Here is a 6,417-nt window from a genome sequence, read left to right as displayed (position 1 = left end):
CTGGTGTCCTCGTTAACCCACCCCTGGTGTCCTCATTCTGATCTGAACAACCCACCCCTGGTGTCCTCGTCTGATCTAACCCACCCCTGATGTCCTGCAGGTGAAGCTGAACAAGCTGGCGTTCCTGAACCAGTTCCACATTCAGTGTGTTCTATGCCACACGTCAAGCTGAAGGAGCAGGAATGCAGGAACATCGTACCTCCCACATTCTGATCTGAGTGTATCGCTCAGAGGCACCAGTACCGCCAAGATAGACAACTACATCCCCATCTTCTGATCTGAACACACACACCAGTACCTCCCTACATTCTGATCTGAACACACACACACCAGTAACTCCCTACATTCTGATCTGACACAAACACCAGTAACTCCCTACATTCTGATCTGACACACACACACACACACACACACTAGTACCTCCCTACATTCTGATCTGAACACACACACACACACCAGTACCTCCTACATTCTGATCTGAACACACACACCAGTACCCCTACATTCTGATCTGAACACACACACACACCAGTACCTCCTTACATTCTGATCTGACACTGACACACACACACTAGTACCTCCTACATTCTGATCTGACACACACACACACACACCAATACCTCCTACATTCTGATCTGAACACACACACACACACACACCAATACCTCCCTACATTCTGATCTGAACACACACACACACACCAATACCTCCCTACATTCTGATCTGAACACACACACACACACACTGACTGAACACACACACACACACACACAATACACACACGAATACCTCCCTACATTCTGATCTGACACACACACACACACACACACACACACACACAATACCTCCTACATTCTGATCTGAACACACACACACACACACCAATACCTCCTACATTCTGATCTGAACACACACACACACACCAATACCTCCCTACACATCACACACACACACACCATACCTCCCTACATTCTGATCTGACACACACACACACACTGAACACACACACACACACACACCATACCTCCCTACATTCTGATCTGAACACACACACACACACACACCAATACCTCCTACATTCTGATCTGACACACACACACACACACAATACCTCCTACATTCTGATCACACACACACACACTAATACCTCCCTACATTCTGATCTGACACACACACACACCAATACCTCCCTACATTCTGATCTGAACACACACACACACACACCAATACCTCCTACATTCTGATCTGAACACACACACACACAGTACCTCCCTACATTCTGACTGACACACACACACACACACACACACACCCTACATTCTGATCTGACACACACACCAATACCTCCCTACATTCTGATCTGAACACACACACAATACCTCCCACATTCTGATCTGTACACCAATACCTCCCTACATTCTGATCTGAACACACACACACACACCAATACCTCCCTACATTCTGATCTGAACACACACACACACACCAGTACCTCCCTACATTCTGATCTGAACACACACACACACACACACACACACACACCATACCTACTGATCTGACACACACACCAATACCTTACTGATCTGACACACACACACAATACCTCCCTACATTACCTCCCTACATTCTGATCTGACACACACACACACCAGTACCTCCCTACATTCTGATCTGAACACACACACACACACACACACACACACCAATACCTCCCTACATTCTGATCTGAACACACACACACACACCAGTACCTCCCTACATTCTGATCTGACACACACACACACACCAATACCTACCCCTACATTCTGATCTGAACACACACACACACACACACACACAATACCTCCCTACATTCTGATCTGAACACACACACACACCAGTACCTCCTACATTCTGATCTGAACACACACACACACACACCAGTACCTCCCTACATTCTGATCTGACACACACACACACCAATACACATTCTGATCTGAACACACACACACACCAATACCTCCCTACATTCTGATCTGAACACACACACACACACACAATACCTCCCTACATTCTGATCTGAACACACACACACACACACCAATACCTCCCTACATTCTGATCTGAACACACACACACCAATACCTCCCTACATTCCTGACACACACACACCACATTCTGATCTGACACACACACACACACACCAATACCTCCCTACATTCTGATCTGAACACACACACACACACACCAATACCTCCCTACATTCTGATCTGACACACACACCCAATACCTCCCTACATTCTGATCTGACACACACCAATACACACACACACCAATCTCCTACATTCTGATCTGAACACACACACACACCAGTACCTCCCTACATTCTGATCTGAACACACACACACACACCAGTACCTCCCTACATTCTGATCTGAACACACACACACACACACACACCAATACCTCCCTACATTCTGATCTGACACACACACCAGTACCTCCCTACATTCTGATCTGACACACACACCAGTACCTCCCTACATTCTGATCTGACACACACACCATACCTCCCTACATTCTGATCTGACACACACACCACTAGTACCTCCCTACATTCTGATCTGAACACACACACACACACACACAGTACCTCCCTACATTCTGATCTGAACACACACTTCTTTATCTTCTAATCCCACGTATCCATCCACCGCTTCTCTCCGATCCACAGTTACTGTACAAACACATGTATCTTCTAATCTGAGATTGACAGCTCTTCTTTCAATAGCCGAGCGATGCCACGTCTAGTCCTTCTACATTAGGAACGGGTAAATGTGCTCCAACTCCCATTGTTTTTGTCTCTTCATGGATAGATGCTAAATACCAGGCATCCTCTACCGCTGCGTTCAACTAGTAACTTAACAAGGTTTTAATTTATTTCTGAAAGATACTGCTACTTCTATAACACACACGGGTCAACGTGACTTCAGAAGAGCACACTGGTTCCTCCTTTGAGACATTCCCCAGCCAGCCAACTCCACTAAGGAATGACGGGCTATTGGATGGCTGCCTGCTGTTTTTAACCAATCACCGGGCACACAGTCTATTTTGCCCTTAAAAATCCCAGGAAGTGAACGTGCCATCAGCAGGTTTAGACAGAAACGCGTTCCATCTTTCATCCTTTTGACTTATTTATTTGAGTCCAGTGTGAGTCCTATCACCCCATTGAAAGGGATCAGATATTTATTTGAGTCCAGTCCAGTGTGAGTCCGTCACCCCATTGAAAGGTATTGAGTCCAGTGTGAGTCCGTTAGTCCAGTGTGAGTCCGTCACCCCATTGAAAGGTATTTTGTCCCTAGCTTGTTGCTTGTTCTGACAATGTACAATACTGTCTTGATTGGTTGAGTGGTTTTTTTTGTAGTCGCTATAGAAGTGAAGCAACTCTTTACATTCGGCAGTTTAAGTGTGTGTGTGTGTGTCTCTAATGGACCCCTATTCACTAAGTAGTGCACTTAGTTTGACCATGGACCCATATTCACTAAGTAGTGCACTTAGTTTGACCATGGACCCCTATTCACTAAGTAGTACACTTAGTTTAACCATGGACCCCTATTCACTAAGTAGTGCACCTAGTTTGACCATGGACCCCTATTCACTAAGTAGTGCACTTAGTTTGACCATGGACCCCTATTCACTAAGTAGTACACTTAGTTTAACCATGGACCCCTATTCACTAAGTAGTGCACTTAGTTTAACCATGGACCCCTATTCACTAAGTAGTGCACCTAGTTTAACCATGGACCCCTATTCACTAAGTAGTGCACCTAGTTTGACCATGGACCCCTATTCACTAAGTAGTGCACTTAGTTTGACCATGGACCCCTATTCACTAAGTAGTGCACTTAGTTTGACCATGGACCCCTATTCACTAAGTAGTGCACTTAGTTTAACCATGGACCCCTATTCACTAAGTAGTACACTTAGTTTAACCATGGACCCCTATTCACTAAGTAGTGCACTTAGTTTGACCATGGACCCCTATTCACTAAGTTGTGCACTTAGTTTGACCAGGGACCCTTATTCACTAAGTAGTACACTTAGTTTAACCATGGACCACTATTCACTAAGTAGTGCACTTAGTTTGACCAGGGTTCCATTTGGGGACCCCCCCCCCCCAGATACTGTCATGGATGGATGAGCAGAGTTTACTGAAATAATTTTCACCCTCCTGAAACATGTTCTGTTATTCTCTGAAAATGATACGTGTGTGTGTGTGTGTGTTATGTCCCTGTCTTTATAAATAATAAGTGTGTAGGAATGATGTCCTATTGTAAATGAGATGACTGGACCTGAACAGTCCAGATACTACTGCAAATGACACCTGGGTTGAAATAGATGTTATGTGCTTATATATGGAGAGAAAGAAAAAAAGAGAACAGAAAATGTCATGTTTAAACTATACAAGGATTTATATATATTTCAAAATGACTTTAATGATTTGTGTATTTTTTTGTTTTGTTTTTGGCATGATGTAAAAATCCATGTCTCTGTCACGGTCCTGTTAAAATGAGTTCTGTGTCTTATTTGTGAAATGAGTTGTAAATGTAATAAATACTATATGGAAAGAGAAGCCTGTTCAAATCAACTAGTTATTCACTGGGCTACCGTGTACTAGAAAAGACAACCTGGGCAGTAGGTCATCTTTAATCAACTGGTATTCACTACGTGTACTAGAAAAGACAACCTGGGCAGTAGGTCATCTTTAATCAACTGGTATTCACTACCGTGTACTAGAAAAGACAACCTGGGCAGTAGGTCATCTTTAATCAACTGGTATTCACTACCGTGTACTAGAAAAGACAACCTGGGCAGTAGGTCATCTTTAATCAACTGGTATTCACTACCGTGTACTAGAAAAGACAACCTGGGCAGTAGGTCATCTTTAATCAACTGGTATTCACTACGTGTACTAGAAAAGACAACCTGGGCAGTAGGTCATCTTTAATCAACTGGTTATTCACTACCGTGTACTAGAAAAGACAACCTGGGCAGTAGGTCATCTTTAATCAACTAGTATTCACTACCGTGTACTAGAAAAGACAACCTGGGCAGTAGGTCATCTTTAATCAACTGGTATTCACTACCGTGTACTAGAAAAGACAACCTGGGCAGTAGGTCATCTTTAATCAACTGGTATTCACTTGTACTAGAAAAGACAACCTGGGCAGTAGGTCATCTTTAATCAACTGGTATTCACTACCGTGTACTAGAAAAGACAACCTGGGCAGTAGGTCATCTTTAATCAACTGGTATTCTCTACCGTGTATTAGAAAAGACAACCTGGGCAGTAGGTCATCTTTAATCAACTGGTTATTCACTACCGTACTAGAAAGACAACCTGGGCAGTAGGTCATCTTTAATCAACTGGTTATTCACTACCGTGTACTAGAAAAGACAACCTGGGCAGTAGGTCATCTTTAATCATCTGGTATTCACTACCGTGTACTAGAAAAGACAACCTGGGCAGTAGGTCATCTTTAATCAACTGGTTATTCACTACCGTACTAGAAAAGACAACCTGGGCAGTAGGTCATCTTTAATCAACTGGTTATTCACTACCGTGTACTAGAAAAGACAACCTGGGCAGTAGGTCATCTTTAATCAACTGGTATTCACTACCGTACTAGAAAAGACAACCTGGGCAGTAGGTCATCTTTAATCAACTGGTATTCACTACCGTGTACTAGAAAAGACAACTGGGCAGTAGGTCATCTTTAATCAACTGGTTATTCACACCGTGAGTACTAGAAAAGACAACCTGGGCAGTAGGTCATCTTTAATCAACTGGTTGATGGTCACTGACTGTACTAGAAAAGACAACCTGGGCAGTAGGTCATCTTTAATCAACTGGTTATTCACTACCGTGTACTACAGAAAAAGACAACCTGGGCAGTAGGTCATCTTTAATCAACTGGTTATTCATGTCCCCGTGTACTACAGTGACAACCTGGGCAGTAGGTCATCTTTAATCAACTGAGTTATCTCTATGTCCTAGAAAAGGCAACCTGGGCGTAGATGGATCTTTAGTTAACTGGTATTCACCCGTGTACTAGTGAAAAGACAACCTGGGCAGTAGGTCATCTTTAATCAACTGGTATCTCATGTCCCCCTACTAGAAAAGACAACCAGATGGCAGTAGGTCATCTTTAATCAACTGGTTATTCATGTCCCTACTAGAAAAGTGGCAACCTGGGCAGTAGTCAGGTCATCTTTAATCAACTGGTTATGTCCACTACCGTGTACTAGAAAAGACAACCTGGGTAGTGAGTCATCTTTGTCATCTACTACAGTGGCGTGGGTACTAGATAAGACAACCTGGGGTAGGTCATCTTTAATCAACTGTATTCTCTACAGTGCTAGAAAAAGACAACCTGG

Source organism: Oncorhynchus nerka, linkage group LG27 (genome assembly GCF_034236695.1).
Source record: "Oncorhynchus nerka isolate Pitt River linkage group LG27, Oner_Uvic_2.0, whole genome shotgun sequence".
Taxonomy (NCBI): Eukaryota; Metazoa; Chordata; class Actinopteri; order Salmoniformes; family Salmonidae; genus Oncorhynchus; species Oncorhynchus nerka.
This window is presented reverse-complemented; position numbering follows the sequence as displayed.